This window comes from Talpa occidentalis, unplaced genomic scaffold (assembly GCF_014898055.3).
Source record: "Talpa occidentalis isolate TD23 unplaced genomic scaffold, MPIMG_talOcc4v2.1 talOcc4.4, whole genome shotgun sequence".
In the NCBI taxonomy this organism is placed as follows: domain Eukaryota; kingdom Metazoa; phylum Chordata; class Mammalia; order Eulipotyphla; family Talpidae; genus Talpa; species Talpa occidentalis.
Window position 1 is genome coordinate 139,845,645 of NW_023604295.1, and position 20,446 is coordinate 139,866,090.

A 20,446-nucleotide genomic window follows, 5' to 3' on the forward strand; every position below is an offset into this window, starting at 1 on the left:
CTTCCTTTTAGCAAAGAATAAAATAATAGAACTAACACAAAACAACAAAACAAGAGATGTTTATAGTCCACGAGAAAAGCACTAGTTTCATTTTTGTATTACTTGCAGATCTGTCAGAGTGAGTAGAGGACAAAAACCATATCTAGTTGGCTTTCTCATTGATAGATATTAATTTAGAATAAAAATACATCATGAAATGATTCATCTATATTTTCTGACTGATCATATAGAAGTACAGTAAATGTTTCTCTTAACTCCATCTAAACTTTACATAATATCTAGTATGACTCTCTTAAAATTAAAATAATAATAGCAAATGGGTGTTAAGAATATGATGCCCGTAGTACTAAAAATAAGATTCACTGGCAATTATGTACAACTTATGTTTGTGTATTTATACATGCATATATAATTTCAAAAAGAGCTAATGAATAATCCCAATTTCACTTTCTCCAAATATTTTTTTGGATTTTATTCTCTCTCTATGTAACTTCATAAATATTTCATTTTGAAAGTTTGTATGAAATTAAATAATTTCTTTAAATATCACAATATTCACATGATTAGAGATGATCATTTAGATGTATATTTATTCATTTTTTAACAGAAACCAAAAGAAAGTTACTTCCTATAATTTCCAAAATAAAACTGATTTATTGATTCACTTGCTCTTATTTCTTCTCTTTTGCTGACATCAAATCACAAATAAAAACACATTTATGGTCATACAGACATGCATGTAAGGAAATAATGTTTTGAGTACAACTTGATGTAAAAATATATTTTGATATTGACACAAAAGAAACAGCCTCATTTTAACTTCCATAATTCAGGAGTTAGTACTTCAGCACAATCACACATATGCCCTATGTTTATTCAAAATTAAGTAGGCACCATGGTTGTTATAAGAAAATCAAGTTAAAGTGATCTAAATTGCAATTAGCACAACTGATTAAATTACATGGTAGAAATCAACAGAACAAAAATGATATTCCTTCTAATTTAAATGAAAGTATAAAGGCTTCTGAAGGGAAGTGGAATCTTTTCTATAAAGAATTAAAACCATCATCAATTTCAAGAAGCCTCTAATATAAGGTGACTCAGACCCTTAAACTGATTACCGAGCATGATTTGGAATGCAAGGACACAGAGATACTTTTCTATTTGCATAGATTCTCTGCCTCTTTTTCCAAACCGTTCTGCAGTGCGGTTGGAGCTGGGCCCCTGAAAAAGCAGATGGCTCAGAGGGTCCCTGAAGGACTGAATTCATCCACATTTTATCTGTGGTCTCTGAATGAAATGTGATCATTTAAAAAGAGGATACTTATCTTTAACAGATACAAAATTCTCCCTATAAAAAAAGGTAATATCCTGGTCAGAGTGCATTTTATAGCGTTAAGTCTACCTTCTGTTAATTATCTAACTTTTCTAAAAATATTCAGTGTAAGGGATGCTAAGTTGTTAGTTTTTATCATATTCAATGAATCAGAGAAGGAATAAGTATTGTGATGACTGATGAACTCCAAGTTCAGGAAGACAGTGGTCCTAGAACATTTTTAATGACTTGAGTATTTGGTTGTTGCACATTTTGGAGATGAGACATTTAAGCAGGCATCTGAGTCCAGGGATAGACTGAGACAAGTGAATGTGTAGGAAAACATAAATTAAGATTTTACTTTTCCAATATAGGGAGTGTCTTTAGTAAGGATTTTTCTTGGACAATGTGTTTTTATTTTACACCTTTCAAAAAAGTTCAATTCTAGTAATATTTGCCTAGCAATGTTTTACCATATTGCATACTTATTCCAACTAAAGAAATTGTGAAGAAATATGTATCCTTTGATTAGAAACTCTAATGGTTATTTCAAAAAGTTCTCACCAATGGTAATAATAGTCATCATCATAATTGACTAATGATTCTATGATCAAATGAATTTAGTTTTAAGCATAATGACTTCAAAATGCAAAGTCAAATTGGGGCCTCCCTGGTGGTGATTGAAAGATAGTGCAATTAAGCTATTGCCAGTCTCTGCAGCATGAGTTCAATCCCCAGCTGGCCAGGGAGCAACCCACATGGTGCAGCAGACCTCTCCTGCCTTGTCCACTGCTCCCCTCAGCAGAGTATTTCAGTGGATCCTCCTGTGCTGCTCTCCACTCTTAGGTGAATCCTCTCACCCCCTGCACCTCTGGCTTACACCCCAGTTCTTATATGCATAAATAAATCCTTTTTTAAACATGCAAAGTAAAATTGATTTAAATTTGTTATATGACAAAATCATGGCATCTAATTCTAAATATTAAATTAAACAATGAAAAAAATTAAATTATACTGTGAACTATGTTAGTAATTTTAAATTATTTAACTTGTTATAAGTTGAACCAACTAATCACTAGGATATATTTTAAATTATTTTATATTATTAGAACAATTAAATTGAAATTTAAAAGCAAAAACAGAAGTCGAGACAAATGCATAGCTATAATACTGGAGTAGAATAATTTATGTTCCTTAGATGGAGAATGAGCTATTAGAAAATTATCAAAATGCATATCAATGTTATCTCCCTTTCAAAAAAGAGAAATGGAAAATAATGGAACACTATAGCTTTATATCATGGTCAAGATACTACGTGCCATTGGAAGAAATTCCAAGAAGAGTGAGTTTCTGCATTAAGCAGTGTAGGATATATTAACAAGAATTGTTGCTGCTGTTGTTATTACATATGATGATATAAATCAAACATGAAGTATCTATGTAGAAGGATAAAAAATATTTGAATTTTGAAGCAAGATACAACTAACTTTACGATCTTGTGCCATAGTTTATCAATTGGACAGTTTCTGAAACATCATTTAAACTCTCAGTCTCTGTGCAAAAGGGACAGGGTCACCCCTTCTTTGGAGGGCTGTTGCAAGATTAGAAATGATTTAATGTCCCTGGGAATCTTGTAGATTAGCTGCTGGAAGTCAGTTTTACAGAACAAATTGTACCATGGAGGGCAATAGGTTTGGGAGGAATCGAGAATACTTTTGCAGAGGTATTTGTTAGCAGTGCCTGATGAAAAGTTTTTATTAGAGAAGCAGTGAGTGCTTCTTGTGTGAAGAGCATAAGAAAAAGCAATGATTTACTATAATGAAGTTGGGTGAAATGTGTGATGGGATCAGGTAGTATGAAAATGCGTGCAAATTGGAGTATACGGTGCAGAGATTCTGGTCCCTTTTACCCCTCATCCTCCACCATCTCACCTGGATTGTTGCTGTAGCTGTTTAAGCTGTTCTTGTTTCCACCCTTTGCCGCTGTGGCAGCCTCAACACAGAGACTGGAATAATCCCAGTAAATATAAACAAGACTCCAGATACAGAAAGAAATCATGTGTGACATCATTTATATGTGGAATCTAAAAAAGTCAAGGTCATTAAAAAACAGAAGAGGGGCCTCCCTGGTGGCGCAGAGGTTGAAGTTTTGTTATAGGACAGGGAGAGGGTCAGCCCAAAACCCCGCAAACCTGCCTATTCTAAATGGGTTCTGCCATCCGCCGCATCAACACAAAACATAGGAGACTTTAATGGGAAGGAACTTTAATAAAACTAGGAAACAATACAGGTAAGGCAAAGAGTCTAGTTTCTAAATGAAGCACCCAAAGTTACCCGTCCCCTCGTGGGTAAAAGTCCATCCATATGGGATTGGCCCAGAGCAAGGCCCCAAAGCCTGCCACAAGTCTAAAGCATCTTCCAGTGGGGACCCACAGAAAAGGGTCACAAACAACCGGACAAGCCCGGAAGGAAAAGAGCAAAATCAACATCAAGATAAAAGCTGCCATTGTCACCTCCCCACGGGTCTCACCCACATCTGTGTCACCCAGTCCACGACCACAAGACAAGCGCAGTTTCTTCACGTGTCTCTAGGCTCCACGCCCTCCTCCAGGTCTCCTGGCTCCATCCTGCTTCTTTCCTCCGTCTCTTCCTGCAGCTTCTTCTCTTGCTGCTCAGCTCCACCCTCCCTTGGGTGGGGCAGGGAACCTCCCCCTTTCCTGGGGACCACCCTGTTGCAGTTTCAGCACCATCAATCTATTGCCAGCCACGGTGGCCTAAGTTCGATCCCTGGCCAGGGAGGTGACCCACATGGTACTGCGGACCTCCCCTATCTCCCCGCTGCTCCCTTTAGCAGTGTATTTCAGTAGATCTGCCTGTTCTGCTCCCCACTCTGTCTCTGGTGAATCCTCTCACCCCCACACCTCTGTTCTTGTCTGCACTGTATCTCTGGTGAATTCTCTTACCACCCCTCCCCCACACCTCTGGCCTACACCCCAGTTCGTGTATGCATAAATAAATAAATCTTTAATAAAAAGCACAGAAGAGTGGTAGATGTCAGGGGTCAACTCGCAGGTCGGCAGGCTTGGAAGCATCGGGATGAGGAAAAGATAACTCAGAGTCCCTGTGCAGCAATGAGAAGCTTAGTGGGGTTACCGGGAAGTAACATGCAGCCCCACCCAAAGGCAGTCTCTCTCTCTCTCTCTCTCTCTCTCTCTCTCTCTCTCTCTCTCTCTCTCTCTCTCGTGCTTATTAGCATTGAGTACAAAGGTGAGGCAAGTCAGTTGGGAATGCACATGTAGGGGGAGCAGTTATGGGGATGTAAGCTAGGGTGGAGTGACCAGGGGCTACTGTCTGGGGAGCTCCATTGTTCCTGTGGTGGAAGCATATTATCTCTATTATCTGCCTGCTCTTTACAGCTGATACTGGTTTCCCAGTATGTTCCTCATACCAGGACTTGTGCCCTTGGTGAGAGTCCCCTGGATGACCCTCCACCTAACTGACAAGCAGGATCCCTGGGCACCAAGGCAATATCCCTGAGAACAAGAGGGGCTGGGGATCCCACAGCCAAGGGTGATGGAAATGGGGAGATGCTTGTTCAAGGGCACAGCGTTTGAGTCCTGCAGGATGAACACTAGCGATCTCATGACAACCAGGCTACTGGAGCGAATCATACTACATTGTGTACTTGAAGTTTGCTAAGAGAGTTGATGTTCCGTGTTCTCATCACACACAGGCAAAATTCCTAAATATATAGGGTGATAGGTTAACTAACTCAGTTGTGGTTATCATTTCGCAGAGCGGAGCAAACATCATGTGTGCACTTTAAAACAGTCCATACTATTCTGATTTGTCAATTATACCTCAGTAAAGCTAGAAAAATAATGTTAATTGTATGAGGTTATTCTCCTGTTTCAAACCCCCTGCTAGTGTCTCATATCAGCCAGTGTAAACACCAAAATCCTTACAAGTAGCTAAAAAGTCTCACAAGATACAGCAATTCTGTTACTTATGTCTCTATTCCTATTACTTTGTTCAGCCTTTCTCATCAGTCTTCTTGCATTTGCAAGAAAGAAAGCTAAGGCAACTAAACAAACTTCCTGCAGAGGTTTGGCCCTTCCTCCTTCTGCCTAGAATTCTCTACTGTCAATAGCCACAAGCTCATTATCTCACTTGTGTTAGGTTGTAATTGAAATAACAAGGAGTTGTTTTTGTTTGTGTCTGTGGACACTAAATACTCTCATCATGAACTCTTTCTCCAAATTTGTCTTTAGTACTTATCTCCATCTAAAACACACTTATTTCTATATCATTTATCCTACTTTTTATCTTTCTTAAAGACAAACTAGATATCTGACATGCATAACACCCAACAAATACATATTTGTCAAGTGGCCAGATGAATGAATTCGCAGAAAGATTAGATCAATTAAAGGCATAAAACAAAATTTTCTGTGCAGAAGTAAAATCTTATATGAAAGTATTTGCAGCTCCACCAAAATAAATTTATTCCTTTAGCTTATAAAAAACATTCATTATATGACTGCAAGATGTCAATACCATGCTAGATTCCAGAAATGCAAGTCTCTCCCCTTTCCTCAATTAGTTTACAAATAGAGAGAAATGTATTTTTTAGGTAAACTTGTAATATGGAGATATAGGCCTTCAGAAACACAATATAATTATTGCCTGAATCCCATTTTGAATTATTTTTTGCCATTGGGATGACAAATGAGTGTTACGATAATGTGATCCAACTTCTGAAAATAAAAGAGTATACCTCTTTGGCTCTCATTCTTCATGAAATTAAATATTATACTTTAACAAGTATGTGTATGCATTTATTTAAATGCATAAACTTATTTAACATATTTAAATTGAAGTTTGAGGGTACCTTTTTTTTAAAGAAAGCAGTGTAATAGCAAATTAAGGTTAATAAAATTCTATTTGTATATGTTTTATTTTTATTGTAATATGTTAAATGCTAAGAGAAATTACCATTCATAAACCTTTGTTGTATGGAAATTTGTATCAATTATCACCCTATCTGCATCCAAGGAATTTAAGGGCAAAAAAAATCAAAAATATGCTAACCATTAATTCAAAGCTTCAACAATATTGTTCAGGGTTCTTGCAAATAACTAAATTCATTCTTGTTTTTCTATTTTTTTTTTTAAATCACTGAAGGAAAGTAGGTTATCACAGAGTCAACACCAACAAACACTTGACAAGAGTAAAGGTAAAGTTACCATCAGATGCTTTGTCCTTATTATATTTAAGTAAAATATGATATTCCTGAAAGCCTTTGCTTGTTATCAGGCTGATTCTATCTGGAATTATATACATCTCCAAGTGAAGTAAACCCCAAATAACATTGGCTTATAGATGATTGTAGATACAAATTTCAGTTTCAGGAATGAGAGTTTGTTTCAGAGCTGTTTTGCTTATAAAAATATTTTAGAAGTAGGAATAAAATAAAATAATTTTGTCTAGATGCATTGAAGAATTATGCACTTGTGGGATGCTAATAAAATGAAAGGCAAGAGATAAGAGTTCAATGTTTGGTATGACTTTATTGGTTTGGAACCAATTACTATTAAGAAAGAAATTTTGGAGTTTCAAATTGCTGGAAGTAAAATTATTTGGTTTAAGGCATCACTACAGAAAAGGGGTCCATGTAAATAATCCAGACTTTCCTTTGAAGATTCAAAGGTTAGGATACAGAGTAAGAGCAAGCAGTAAATAAATAAGACTTTTTAAAATATGAAACCCAGCTTCAAATAAGCTTGCGATCTGTCTGGATTAAGATAACTATCCCTTGCAAAACCGCAAACCAGAAGCAAAAGTTAATCCTTTCAAGTAGAAAATAGTATCGCCAATAGCTTCAAATTATTAGAATTTTTTATATGCAGGAACCGCCATTAATAAAACTAAGGCAGTGTCTCCCTGGTGGTGCAAGGGGGTAAGTCGCAGCACTACAAAGCTATCTGCAGCCACTGCAGCACAAGTTACATCCCAGGCCAGGGAGGTGACCCACATGGCAGCAGACCTCTCCTGTCTTGCCCGCTGCTCCCCTCAGCAGTGTGTTTCAGTCAGTCTGCCTATTCTCTTCCCCACTCTGTCTCAGATGAAGCCTCTCACCCTCCCGTGCATCTGGCCTGTACCCCAGTTCTTGTATAAATAAATAAATCTTAAGGAAAAAAAAGAATATAATTAGATTATCGTTTGAATGAAGTTAGCAGATTACATAGCATACAACATTAATGTGTTTCTTGAATTTGGGAATTTTACTCTGATAAAGTTATAAAATTCCTGATTTTAGGAAATATCTATTGGTGTATTTAGAAGTAAAGAGATTTTATCAATTTGCTTTTAAGAAAATGTGTGTGTGTAAAAGAAAACAAGTAAATATAGTAAGGACAGAGAATTTAACATTCAACATTTTTGAAATCTGGTGAAGGATATCTAGAAGTTATTTTTGCTGCTCTTGCAACTTGCCTATAAGTTTAAAAGTATGCAAAATTAAAATATAAAAAGAAAATGTTGTAAACCACAGATATTATTCATTTTTTAAAACCAACAATAAAATTAAGACCAGATAGTACAAATGACAGTGCCAAGGAATAATGATCTATTATGCAGTAATAAAGAAATCCACTTTACAAACAAGTGTCTTTTAAAATATCAATCCTAAAAAGCCATACATCACCCAGCACTTCTGTGTCATTATCTTAAGTCTAAAATGAAAAAAGTGAACAAGGACATGAATTAGCATACTTCACTCTTTTTAAAAATGTCAACCTAGAAAATAATCAAAAATTCTTGACTTAATACTTAGTATCACACAAATGTGTGTGTAAGTGAGGATGAGCCTGGCCACTGGCAGTGATAGATGTGATCTTCCATATTTATTAGACACAGAAATTATTACCACCTCTAGCTAGTATGGTATGTGTTGTCCTCAAATATAAAGCATGTTCTTCTATCATATGGTTTGTTGGTTTGCTTGTTCCTGTCTTAGTTTTTCTCTCTCTGTTTACACCTACTTTTAATATTATTTTTATATAGTTTGCTTTCTTTCAACATCCATGTAATTTGTGAGGGGATCTCAGTACAAAACCTATATACATCCACAAAATAATCTTGCCCACAAGTGTTTTCAGATCAGCCAGAAAGTTTGTGAAAAACAAATATTTGCCTGTGCTAAAAGTCATTTGTATATGCGAAATAATATTAGGAAAACTCAAAAAGCACATTTTCAATATTCAAGCCATTTGTTTTTAAATGTAGGTTTCTGTAACCTTTCTCAGTAGCTAATGAAAGGAAAAGATTAATGTTTTATATTCAGATACTTAAAAGATGAATGTTCATCTCCTTTAAGTTATTTAACTTTTTTAGAAAGTGTATAAATGATGTGAGCAAGACAAGTACACTATATTCTTACAACTATTCACCATGAAATTCCAGAGGCACATTGCCATCATTAAGCTGTGATGTTAAATGTAGACATCAGAACTGCTTGATTCCAGTTATACGCAACTGAGAAAATCTGTAACTAGGACTTTCATATTTACTTATGAGATCGAGGACATTCTACCTAGCATTATTTTATATGCACTACTTGCTGTGAAGAAGACTGTCAAAAATAATTCAAAGTCATCACATTAATTTAGAATGAAATTATAAAACCAATAGTGGAAAATACGTATTTTTGTCTTATTTCAGGAGATAAAGATGTATGTTTATGCCTGTGTGCTCCTGCATTTCCATTATTTTCTTGGCCACCCAGGAAGCAGAAGACTTGCTCACAGCACTGAATGAGCTGCTATATACAGAAATGAAAGTTTAGGTCTTCTTTCCTAAAACCTATTAACGATTTCCAGTTTCTCTCCCTTTTCTTTCCTCTTTTCTCTCTTCTCCTCTCTTCCTCTTGAAGCCTTCTGCTCAGGCCAAATGAGATAAAATTTTGAGGACACTGATTTCTAAACTATCAATAAAATGAAAAACTCATTGGGAAAATTGGGTAAGGATGGCTTTGTCTATATACACAAGGTTATGGATATGTGACATATATACATACATTTATACTGTATATAAAGTAAGTGTATGCATCTATACATACATATATACAATTTTATATAGAAATGTATAGAATATAAATATAATTAAAAACAAATAACAAATTAAATAAGAAAATATTCATTTGAAGTTTTGATTCTCTCATAGTAATTATGAGAAAAGTATAATACAAAAGTAAGTTCAAGAAAGAGCTAATGAAGATTCAGGAGTCTCAGCAAGTTGGAAAACCCTCTTATTAAAATTTGCCATCAGACACAGTATGAATAACTGCAATTCCTGGATTTACATATTCATGGGATTTAGGAATTAATTGACTTAGTATAGATCACATATCCACCCATTTTGAAGTATTTTTGGGGATAATGTTGTGACTGGTATCTCCCAGGAACTACATACCTTGGGGAAGCATTAATTCTAAATGGATGGCTTTAAACTTAATTCAATGGCAGTGGCAAATAATTGGAATGGCTGGAATGACCCAATTGGAAGTGATCTATTGTACCTATTTTGTTACAAGCACATTATGTTTGTTTCTCCATGAATGTAGCCTTGACTTGAGTTCAAAGAGAGAATAGGAAAACTTCCTATGGAAAATATGCAGAATAATTATTTTTTCTAACTATCCTATCTTGGTTTTATTGTTTCAGTATTATTTGCCTCACTTCCTTGTAAAATCAAGACAACCACTTCCATACGATGTAGATGTGAATACTAAATGAGGCAGATGCTTGCAAAAAGACATATTGGGTCTTCAATATGTGATTTTGCTTTCCCTATTTCTTTTCCTTTCTTCTCAAAGTAGAAATGGCATATTTCATAAGGCAGAAAATTTTTTGACACAGTTATAAATATTTATAGTTTTTATTCATTACCATTTCATTACAAAATAATTATTGAGCAACTTCCATACAAACACTTGGGGATGGAATGATGAACAAAATCTGCAAGGGATGGTTGTCATGGAGATTACATATGAAATACTTCACCAACATTTTGGTTTATGCTTTTATCTTTATAATTGATATCATTTGGATTTCTTTACTTTTAATACAGAGATCCTATTCCCAAAAAAAGCTGGATATCATAAAATTAAACCAAAGTGGGGTTTTGTTTATTTTTATCTTTTAGCCATTGATGAATTAATATAATCCATTTTTGTTGGTGGTATCTAATACACACTTAGAACATATAAAGACAATGGGCCTAAATACTAAATTTTAGTCTCTAATTTAAGTTGAAAGATGTATTAAACATAAAATAGTGATGTGAAATGCTTCTGAATATACTCTGGGGTAAATTTTAAAACTAAAGCAATGCCTCTGAGGTTAATTGCTTATTGAACTCATTAAATTGTCTTAATTTCTTATTTTCATATAAAACCCTGATAAGTTTGATTACCTACAGATGTTTGATGCTAGTCAAAATATTCCAAGGCAAAAAAAATAATAACTACAGCAAAACTTGACATTGTTGGGCCTCACCAGTGGTGCAGTGGTTTGAGGGCTGTGCTGTGAAGCTGTCTGCAGCCTCTATAGCATGAGTTCAATTCCCAGCCAGCCAGGGAGAAACCCACATGGCATGGCAAACCTCTCCTGCCTGGCCTGCTGCTCCCCTCAGCAGTGTCTTTGGTCTGTCTGCCTGTTCTGCTCCCCACTCTCTCTGGTGGATTCTCTCACCCTCCTATGCCTCTGACCTGTACCCCAGTTCTTGTATAAATACATAAATCTTTATTAAACAAAAAACAAAAAAAAAACGACATTGTTTTCTTTGTAACTTCATTCAAAAGGTGAAAAAGAGTAAGCCCAATATGGTCTATTTACCCTATATTTGTCCATATAGATTGGCATTTTCATGCTTAAGCTTGTCAGTTTTGTAATGCTTAGGATGAAAGACAATTTGCAGACTTTATTTTAAGATTATATTTTATTTATGCATACAAGAACTGGGGTACAGGGCCTCCCCTGGTGGCGCAGCAGTTGAGCTCTGGGCTGCGAAGCTGCCCGCAGCCTCTGCAGCGCCGGTTCGATTCCTGGCGGCAGCCGCCGGGTGAGGGTCCCACATGGTGCCACAGACCTCTCCTGCTGCATCCTCTGCTCCCCTCAGCAGTGTATTTCGTCAGTCTGCCTGTTCTGTTCCCTGCTCTGTCTCTGGTGAATTCTCTCACTCTTCTGCGCTTCTGACTGTACCCAATGCTTGTATAAATAAATAAATAAATAAATAGATAGATAGATAGATAGATAGATAGATAGATAGATAAATAAAATCTTTAAAAAAAAAGAACTGGGGTACAGGCCAGAGGTGTGGGGGGTGAGAAGGTTCACCAGAGACAGAGTGGGGAACAGAACAGACAGATCAACTGAAATACACTACTGAGGGGAGCAGTGGGCGAGTCAGAAGAGGTCTGCTATGCCATGTGGGTAGCTCCCTGGCTAGGGATCGAACTTGTGCTGCAGTGACTGCAGATTGCTTCATAGGTTGGATCTTAACCCCTTGCACAAGCAGGGAGGCCCCGAGTTGCAGACTTAACCACTCCACTATTTGGCAAAAATTGGGGCTCCTAAAATTGTACTTGTGGCCACAGTGTACACATCTTAATTATATATCTAGTACAGAAAATGAATTGCTCTTCGAAATGTAATTCAAATTCATTGTAAACTATTCAATCTATATCTCAGGTAGCAGTGTCCATAAAATGATATGAATGTTATTTATGTTCATGTCTTTTGATAATAAAAATGTGATAAATTTTAACTTTTATGTGTCTTCATACCTATCTTATTGTCATGAATTCCAGGAAGATCTGTGAAGAACAGTTTTGAGTGGGTGCAAATGCCACTCATCTTTGAGGCTACTGGGGAATTTAAACTTCCCTCTTTGTCCATGCTCAGGTTTGAGCAATGAGAATTCACACTGAGTGCTAGAGACCCACAAATACCATAGATGCCCCCCAACCCTTTGGGGAATGTCAGTATCCAAATACATCTTCCTACTCACAAAGACAAAATAACGTAATTGTCATAAAACAATAAAATGTTCTTCGATAAAAACTTTTGCACCTCTTCCTAAAGGATATTTGATGACAGCAGTCAATTCATGTTCTCTGTATACTTTAGTGATTCTTATTTCATGGGAAGGATAGGGCTGATTTTTTTTTAAAGATTTATTTATTTTTTACAAGAACTAGGCTACAGGCTAGAGGCACAGGAGGGTGAGAGGATTCACCAGTGACAGAGCGGGGAGCAGAACAGGCGGATCAACAGAAATACACTGCTGAAGGGAGCAGCAGGCGAGATAGGAGAGATCTGCCTTGCCATGTGGGTATCTCCCTGGCCAGCTGGGAATCAAACTGGCATTGCAGCTTCACAACACTATGCTCAACCCTCTGTGCCACCTGGGAGGCCTGGGATGATGGAAAACCTGGAGGAATCTGAGGAATCATTTTTTTTTTCCTTATACCTACCAATTTTTAGTGAACATGTGTTCTCATCATGATTTTAAATCGTATTTCAAGACTTAACCGATAAGATTTACGTCTGAGTAGTGCACTATGCTTTTTAGGTATTGCCTTTAGATGGCTTGTGTGTTTTTGTAAATTAAATTTCACACCGACTAAACAATTTAGAGCTTTATGCCTGTAGAAGAAAAGAGAAACCAACATATTTTTCTTATTTTTTTTTAATAGAATAGGTTAGGAATCTGATCCTCATGGTTAAATACCTTGCTTGAAGCTCCATAGCTACAATAATAAGTTAGCCAGCAATAGGGCTGGATTTATATGATTTTACTGGCCATAGTTTTCCTTTTATATGGCAGAGTCGTCTGCATTAATTGTTAAGAAGTGATCATCTTTTTAAAGCCAGGGTATCCTGGCACTGAGCACATTTTGACTGCATTGTCACTATTTTCTTTATTTTTTTCTAAATAAAAGAAAATTAATTATAGCTCCTGATGCCATGCATTCAGGTCTTCACTTACTTACTGATTTTCTTCTCTACCTTCTTTCATCCCCTAAACAGACTGTCAGAACGCTACAACCAGGAGTTATTCCAAGGCTAGTCTTGTGGAAAATAAACAATCTGCATTCAAGCTGGAGTATAAGCTGATGAAAAAGAATTTAACAGTAATTCAGTGTAATAATAAGTTACCTGGGGGGAAATTAGGGGATTCAGTAATGGAATATTGAAACTGTGATTATTATCAGCAGTTATGGTTGAGTCTGTCTCTGCAGTCAAAAAGGAAAAATCAAACTAAACTTTCCCATATCACTGAAAACAACACACAGGGCATAACCCTGTCTCATTACCTTTGAATCTTTCTGATCACTGAGTGTCAGATTTTTTTCTTCCTAATTTGAAAATTAGAAGTTCACAAAACCATTCAGGTGCTATTCAAGCCATAGTAATAATAATACAAATAAATCATGCTTTGTTTGAATTGACAAGCTCCTAGGTGATGAATGTTCCCTTAGGTTGACTGACATGTATTTTTTTATTTACATTATTGTGATGTAATTGACATACAATACACTTACAACCTGATAAATATACACCTAAATTTCATCACCATGATCAAGATGGTGATCATATTAATTGCTTCCTAAATTTCTTTGCATCCCATTTGTAATTCTACCCACAGGCAATTTCGGATCCACTTTCTGTCTCTAGATGTGTATGTGTGTATATAGGCAGTTGTATAATTATATATATATATATAAAATTGTTTAGTATATAATCCTTTTCTCTTGACTTTTCTCAATCACTAATCAATAATGAAAATCCACAAAAATGGTTTCAATATTATCTATCTATTTTGAGATACAGGATCAATAGGAAATGTCAATTTAGATAACTATTTAGAATTTGGGTTGCAAAACTGTAATATATTGTTCTGGAGCACATAACAATGTATTAATACTAGGCTATTATCAAAGCATAATTCATAAAAGAACAAAGTGACAGACTTCACCACAATTAAAATTTTCTGTTCTTTAAGGGTTTCATTAAGAGAAAGAAGAAATAAGCTAAAGACTGAGAAAGAATTAGGAAATCATGTAACTTATTAAAAAAAAAACTTGTATCTATAATATATAAAAAGTTCTCATATTTCAACGGTAAGAAAACAACCTAATTTTTTATTTTTTAATTTTTTTAAAGATTTATTTATTTATTTATTTATATAAGCACTGGGTACAGTCAGAAATGCGGGAGGGTGAGAGAATTCACCAGAGCCAGAGCGGGGAGCAGAGCAGGCAGAAGGACCGAGGTACACTGCTGAGGGGAGCAGCAGGCCTCATGAGAGGTCTGCGGGGAATGTAGGACCCTCCCCGGTGGCCGGGGATCGAACCGGTGATGCAGAGGCTTCAAGCAGCTTTGCAGCCCAGTGCTCAACCGCTGCGCCACCGGGGAGGCCCAACCTAATTTTTAAATGGCAAAATATTGAAAGGAAACTTCAACAAGAAAAATACTTTAGCTTCAAATGGATAGATGTGCAACATCACAAGTCACCAAGAAAACATAAATACCACAGCCAGTATATCACTACAAATTTATTAAAATGGCCAAAATTGAAAATATTGAACATTCTGTGTGTTAGTAAGGGTGTAGAAGAACAGGAATATAATATTTCTGTTCAGAGTATAAAATGGTGACACCATTTTAAAAACACATTCTGCAGTTTACTTTAAAAATTATATATTTATTTATCCTAGGATCCAGGTATTTCACTTTTTGGTATGTAACCAGGAGAAAAGAAAGCACATGTTAATGGAAAAAAACTTACTCAAATTTGTACATATGAGCTTAACTTATAACAGATGAAAACTGGAAATAACTCAAAGCTCCCTAAGTAGGTGAATAGCTAAAATATTATGTTATATCCAACTAGTGGGATAGTACTCAGCAATGAAAGAAAAGAACTATTGACACTCAACAGCAATAGTTATTTCTATTAGTATCACAGAATATTTTTGGTAAAAACATGACCATGTGTAAGTGCAAATTTGGTGGAAATGTTATACTAAGATTTTTATATCTGGCACTTTAAAAATGTCAAAAAATAAATAAAAATAAAAATTGTCAATCTTAATATAATTTCAGTGTGTATATGCACAGTGCAACTGTCTAGTACATAATACATTGTTACGTGCCCAAGAACAATACATTAAGTTTTTGCAACCCACATTCCAAATAACTATCTAAATGGACCTTTCATATTGACTCTGTATCTCATAGGATATCACGCTTAATATAGATAACAGCCAAACAATTTTATTTATTTCATTATTCTCCAATAGGAGAAATAATAGGTGGGCACTCCTATCTTGATCATTTTTTTTTTTTTTTGGCATTTCCAAAAATGTTTCTTAAAAATCCCCACTTCATACTGAAGACTCCACATAAGCAAAGACAAGGCTTCAGTAGGTAAGAGGAGTAATTGGAAGAAATAACTGTGCCTCTGCATTCTCTGCGTATCAGTGTAGAGAGTCACATATCCAGAAAATAAGGCAGCACAGAATCTATGAGCAGGTCTCCTGTAGTTCCAGCAATATTCATTTTCAATAATGCCTAAAATATTTAACACAGGCTGTTCAGAATAATTTTGAGCAACTATGTCCATTTCTTATGTGACACATTCTTAATGTTTTAGTGAAAATATGGTAATAACCCAGTTGCTAATCTACTCTTTCATATTTGCCTTCACACTAGATAATTACATTATTGATATATTGAAATGTAGGTATGCATTCTCCCTTGTAAAAGCTTTTGTGTATATCTTATTGAGCCCTTCATTGGAGTGACAGAAGCACTCCAGGAAACTGTGCCCTACTGCAAATGTCCTGTTAAACCAAGCACTTCTCTGACTGCTGGGTTTCTTAGCATCCTAAATCACCATCCGGTTTCACCAGCTCTGAGACACAGGCAGCAAAAGGATTTTCTGTATCTTCCACTTAAAATTTACTTGCTATCATATTATCTGTATTCTGTTCTGCACTTTCTATTTAGTAACATGTTTGCTTTATTTTTCAAAAATTTTATTGGTTAGTATTGGAACTAGTTTTACAGAGAGGAGTTTAGGGAATCAGCTTTTAAGAAAGTGGAACTTTCAGGATTTATCTGTGTACCAAAGCTAAATATCACACATGCTTCTTGGTGAGACTATAAATTTGGAGACTCATTTTTCATCTCACTCTAGTGCATTCTGTATCACAACATTACTAAAACAGTATTCTCAAGTGACAACGTAAGGGGAAAGCTAAATTTAGAGAAATCCATAATGAAATCCAATAAAATAGTAAAATACACTTTTACTAGGAGTTTTCCATAGTGGTTTCTGGCCAAGCTAAACCAAAGAAACTAGTATTTTAACTTGTTTGTAAACATTCCATAGGTTTCTATTCCTTTTTTGTTTCTCATTCTTTGACATAGGTTTCACTTCCTTAAAAGAACTCAAAATGCAAATCTAATCCTTTGTCTTTGTAATTTCCTGTTTCTAGCCCCACCCTTTCACTTTTGTCTAAATCTTTATCTTTCAGATTAACATACTTTATGATATATAATTATATTGCCTTAAGTCTTACTCATTCCAGAAGTTTCAATTAACTGTTCTGTCTAGTCACAGGGGAGAAATCTCCTTCCCTGTCTGCATTTTTCTAAGACTGGATAGATAGCCAAGTTAACATCAGGGAGATTTGCAAGGACAGTTGAAAATTTAGTGAGATGTTTATGAAGAATTTATATATATATATATATATATATATATATATATATATATAATGAAAATAATGGAGAGGAACTGGGGCATTTATCCTGCATTCTATGGACCTGGGAGTATCAAGAAGAGAGAAGAGAAGACTTGGCATTACAAGAAGGGAGTGGCTCATCCTGACTCTGAACATAAAAATGAGATTCTTAGATCAAGAGGACATGTTCATTGATAAATGTGCAGCTGGATAAGAGCCCTAATACATTCTTTTAATTTATAAAAGGTGGGGGTAGGGAACAGAGATTGCTTCTCCTATAAGGAATAGGACAACAGAAGTTTTGGAGGGGAAGACCTCTTCTTCCATTATGGAAGGACAAAGGACTTAGGCAAAAACAGAAACTTCTTCTCAGCCTGAGAGGATTTTCATTGCTCAGAGCTCAAAGTACTATGCCTACCACAGTGGACATCTTGAGGAGACCACTTTTGAAAATCTTGGGGTGCTTTGTCTTCTGCCTTGGGTACGTTCAGTTCTTTCAAGTTTAGTCTGTCTTTTTTAAGATTTATTTTTATTTATTTCTGCATACAAGAACTGGGGTAGAGGTGAGTGACACAGGAGTGGTGAGAGGATTCTCCAAAGACAGAGTAGGGAGAGGAACAGGTGGATCTACTGAAATACACTGCTGAGGGGAGCAGTGGGCAAGACAGGAGAGGTCTGCTGCACCATGTGGGTCAGCTCCCTGGCTTAGGATCAAATTCATGCTGTAGTGGCTGCTGATAGCTTGATAGCATGAGACTTAACCCCTGTGCCACCCCACCAAGGGGACTCTGGACTGTCTTTTTTAGAAAGCTTCTTATTTTATGGGTTCTTTTGAAGAAAGGGACAACAGTTAGAACAAAATTGGTGCAGCCATGAGGCTTCTGTCGAGGAACACATGCTTATTTCTCAAATACCATAACTGCTTACTTCAAAGTTTGAGTAGAGTTGCAGAAGCTAAAATGATGAGCTTTGTATTCTGGACAAATTCCCTTTGTGAATACTATGTCCCTCACAGTCAGGCTTGCTAAAACATAGATGTTGTCTAACACTGTTCTGCACATAGCAAAGCTGTAGGTCAGTTCTTTCCATTATGTGAACAATGAGTTTCCAGAATATACTATCATCATTGAATGATTTATTCCCAATGTAGTAGCGATTTTCCTCATATTTGTTGTTTTCTATGAAAGTAGTTTAAATTTAAGAAAAACTACACATGCAAATAAAGATTTCCAACTGAATTTAAATAAGCTAAAATAAAAAGGAGACACATTGAAATATTTCAAAAATAGGAATGTGATTGTTTAGTTTGAAGGCAAACATGCAAAAGCAGATTGACAAATGGGTTATTACCATATTTTCACTAAAGCATAAGAATGTGTCACACAAGAAGTTGACATAGTTGCTTAAAATTATTCTAAACAGCCTGTATCAAATATTTTAGGCATTATTGAAAATGGTTGTCACTAGAACTCTAAGAGGCCTGTTCATAGATTCTGTGTTGCCTTATTGTCTGAATATGTGACTTTCCACATTGACACCAAATTGCTATCCTGTCAACATGTAAAAGGATGGATCATTTTATCTCCTGAGTGATGAAGTTTCAAATCCACAAAGCACAGGCCGTCAGTCCTTTGAGGTGATTATGATGCCTCAAACCTGACAGCTTGCCCTGACAGCTTTCACATACCTGAGATCAAATTGTTCCTACCTCTATTAGAAGGAGACAGGTGTGTAAAGACTATGGCAAGAAAAAGGTAAATAGAAAAGAAAATGATCTTCATGTTCAGAGTAATTATAAAAAGTAATTTCCGGGGTAAATGTGGATATTGATCTTGCCTTGCCTCATGATATACACAGACCAGACACAAAGAACACATATGGGTCCAAGGTTTGCCAGAAAAAGGAAACTCAGGATAAGCAGATGGTAGTATCCTCACCATATGGCTACTAGGAATTGGCCATGTAGTGGCACTTTGCCATAAGGTAAAGCTGGAAATATTTTCATGCTACTATTTTAAATAGCACAAAGAAGGAATACAAGGTTTGTTGACATAAACAATCATTAGAAAAATGTGACAAGTGTTCTCTATTTTACGTATTTCCACAACCTGATTCTTTGACCTATAAAATAAAGGATTATATTTATGAGATTTCCTATGTTTTGGAAACAAAACTATATAGATAATATTCATATTTTTAAAACTTTGAACCAAAATCCCACTTACTGAGGATATTCAATATATTTTAGAGATTTATGTCATAAGGCTTAAGTCATCTGCAGTGTTTATAATAATAAATAACAAGCTAAATATCACCATCGAGATTACCCATTCTCGTGTTAGCCTGGTGTAAAATGGCAAATTTTTATTTTATTTTTTCTAGTTTTATTGCAATATAATTAACATATAGCATTGTATTCATTTAGGTGTTCAACATAAAGATTTGACATATGTATGCATTATGAAATGATTAATACTTAATTTAGTCAACACCCATCACCTCATGTAGCTGCAGTTTTTTCTTATTAAAATGGCAGTTGAATGGATATAAAGTGATGTCAGTGGAAAGAGTATGGGGTTTGGAAATTGAAGAGCAATGTCATAACCCAGGCAAAGGAGACAGCTTCAGGAAATCAATGGATGTCTCCAAGTATCGGTTTCCTTCTGTGGAAAATATGTGATGTTTCTCTGTGATATTGTTGAAAAGAGATAACAAAACATGCTACAAAGCACAAAGAGAAGTTTGGTAGTCATAGAGAAATTGGCTCAAAGTCACCCACCCACTATTCTTTCTTAAAAGCTGAAAAATGGGACACTCAATTTCCCTAAGGGAAATATCTCAATGATCAGATGCCTGAGCAGTAAGTGAGATAAATCCAGATGACTGTGGGTTGTGGTATGAAGGAAACAAGCAGCAGGGATTTGCAGACAGAGCTTTATTTCAGGATTAGGATGACTCAAGACAAGAGTGTGGGTCAACTACCCAACATCTAGAAGCATTTATTCTGCCTGAAAATACCTGGTACAATTCTGGGAAGAATGTCCTTTATATGTCTTTCTTCAGCATAGAAAAGGATTCCAGACTACCAGGCACTTCCAGAATCACTTGTCTCAGGCTGGTAAATGTTTCCCAGCTCTGGCATTCCTAGAAAATATCGTACAACCCAACTACTGTGAGATCCAAAGCAGTCCTGATACCCCATTCAAAATAACACCAACCCAATTTGCCTTAGAGCTTAAGACATGACCAAATCAATGCACATTGATGGTACCAGGTTGTCTGGATAAAGACTTGGTTGAGTGTCTGCAGAGAATTCTC

The 20,446-nt window shown here is 35.8% G+C and overlaps 1 long non-coding RNA gene across 2 annotated transcripts in view; it reads left to right on the plus strand.

Moving 5' to 3' along the window:
* LOC129146798 (uncharacterized) overlaps positions 1 to 13,429 on the plus strand; it is a 67,786-nt gene extending 54,357 nt beyond the window's left edge. The window contains exon 5 of one of the 2 annotated variants that reach the window (XR_008554056.1): positions 13,407 to 13,429. This is a non-coding gene — a long non-coding RNA (uncharacterized LOC129146798). Of the gene's footprint in view, positions 1 to 6,498; positions 6,526 to 13,406 lie in introns of those variants that run through there. The other variant, XR_008554055.1, reaches the window with a different exon arrangement.
* Positions 13,430 to 20,446: the final 7,017 nt, after the last annotated feature.